Source organism: Trichechus manatus, unplaced genomic scaffold, assembly GCF_000243295.1.
Source record: "Trichechus manatus latirostris isolate Lorelei unplaced genomic scaffold, TriManLat1.0 scaffold00129, whole genome shotgun sequence".
In the NCBI taxonomy this organism is placed as follows: Eukaryota; Metazoa; Chordata; class Mammalia; order Sirenia; family Trichechidae; genus Trichechus; species Trichechus manatus.
The window spans coordinates 6,155,831-6,158,553 of NW_004444065.1; positions in this window are offsets into that span (position 1 = coordinate 6,155,831).

The following is a 2,723-nucleotide window of genomic DNA, read 5'->3' on the forward strand; positions in this document are numbered from 1 at the left end:
AAGTCCATTAATTGGGTAAAAGACAGTCTTTTTAACAAAAGGTGCTGGCATAACTGGATATCCATCTGCAAAAAACTGAAACAAGACCCATACCTCACATCATGCACAAAAACTAACTCAAAATGAATCAAAGACTTAAATATAAAATAGAAAACGATAAAGATCATGGAAGAAAAAATAGGGACTACACTAGGAGCCGTAATCCATGGCATAAACACAAAACGATCCATAAGTAACAATGCACAAGCACCAGAAGAGAGACTAGATAAATGGGAGCTCCTAAAAATCAACACTTAGGCTCATCAAAAGTCTTCACCAAAAGCGTAAAAAGACAACCACTTCACCAAAAGAGTAAAAAGACATCCTACAGACTGGGAAAAAAATTTTGGCTACAACAAATCGGGTCAGCATCTAATCTCTAAAATCTGCAAGATACTGGAAAGCCTCAGCAACAAAAAGACAAATAAACCTATTAAAAAATGGACAAAGGATATGAACAGGCATTTCAGCAAAGAAGGTTTTCAGGCAGCTAACAGACACATGAAGAAATGCTCACAATCATTAGCCATTAGAGAAATACAGATAAAAACTACAATGAGAGATCATCTCACCCCAACAAGTCTAGCTTTAATACAAAAAACACAAAATAATAAATACTGGAGAGGTTGTAGAGAGACTGGGACACTTATACACTGTTGATGGAATGTAAAATGGTACAACCACTTTGGAAATTGGTTTGGCCCTTCCTTAAAAACCTAGAAAGAGAAGTACCATACAATCCAGCTACCCTGCTCCTTGGAAAATATCCTAGAGAAATAAGAGCCATCACACGAATAGATATATGCACACTCATGTTCATTGCAGCACTGTTCACAATAGCAAAAAGATGGAAACAATCTAGGTGCCCATCAACGGAAGAATGGATAAACAAATTATGGTATATCCACACAATGGAATACTACACAATGATAAAGAACGATTATGAAGCCGTGAAACATCTTATAACATGGAGGAAACTGGAGGTCATTATGCTGAGTGAATTTACTCAGTCACAGAAGGACAAATACTGTATAAGACCACTATTATAAGAACTCAAGAAAATGTTTAAACACAGAAGAAAACATTCTTTGATGGTTACGAGAGTGGGGAGGGAGGGTGAGGGTTATTTACTAACTAGATAGTAAATAAGAATCATCTTAGGCGAAAGGAAGGACAGCACACACACTACAGGAGAAGTCAGCACACCTGGACTAAAAGCTAAGAAGTTTCCTGAATAAAATCAAGTACTTTGAGAGACAGGGTAGCAGGGGTAGGGGTGTGGGGACCATGCATTCAGGGGACATTTAGGTCAATTGGCGTAACAAAGCTTACTAAGAAAATGCTCTGCATCCTACTTTGGTGAGTGGTGTCTGGAGTCTTAAACGCTGTCAAGTAGCCATCTAAGATGCATCAATTGGTCCCAACCACCTGGAGTAAAGGAGAATGAAGAACACCAAAGACACAAGGAAAGTAGTAGCCCAAGAGACAGAAAGGGCCACATAAACAAGAGACTTCATCAGCCTCAGACCAGAAGAACTAGATGGTTCCCAGCTACTACCAATGACCAACCTGATAGGGAACACCACAGAGTGTCCCTGATAGAGCAGCAGAAAGATGAGGTGAAGAACTCAAAATTTAGTAAGAAGACAAGACTTTATGGTCTGAATGAAACTGGATGAACCCTGGAAAGCATGGACCCTGGATTCTGTATCAACCCAGAACTAAAACAATTTCTGAGGCCAACTCTTCAGACAGGGTTTGGACTGGACTGTGGGACATAAAGTGATACTTGTGAGGAGTATGCTTCTTAGCTCAAGTAGATACAAGAGACTAAATGGGCAGCTTCTATCTGGAGATGAGATGGGAAGGCAGAGAGTTTTAGGAACTTGTTGAATGTTCATGGGGAATCGGGGTGGAAAGCAGGTGTGTGCTGTCACAGAATGTGGTGAGTAGTTACGGTTACATAACAATGTATGTATAAAATTTTGTATGGGAGACTAATATGAAATGTAAACTTCATTTAAAGTACAATAAAAAAAGAAAAAAAATTATTTGTACATTCCACATTCTGATTACTAATGGATGTTTTCAGGTGGTACTTCTCATTTTGAGTTGTACCACATCAGCAAATGAAGTTTGCAAGGGCTTTGCATTAGTTATTAAAGTCAACTTTACTTCAAGGAGACAGGTCTTCCCCAGTTATATTTTGAGTGTCTTGCAAACTTTGAGCTCAGCTTACAACACTATATTGGATGTTCTGTTGCTATCCATAAAGTTTTCGTTAGTTGATTTTTTTTTTTAAAGTAGATTGCCAGGTCTTTCTTCCTATTATTATTCTGGAAGCTCTGGTAAAATCTGTCCACCATGGGTGATCCTGCTGGTATTTGAAATACTGGTGGTATATCTTCAAGCATCATAGCAATATGCAAGCCACCATAGTATGACAAACTGACACTGAATCTGTCAGTAATTGCATTTTACTTGGAACAATAATCAACACTCATGGAAGCAACAGTCAAGAAATCAAATGAAAAGAAGGAGGAGAAAAGTACTGTGCCCACAGATGAGTAAACAACAAAGAACACAGCCTGCCTGCTCCGACATAGCCAAATTAAAAAAAAAACAAAGTACAAAACAAACAAATCTACAATCAATAAATGAGAAAAATAACTACTGAATGCCCC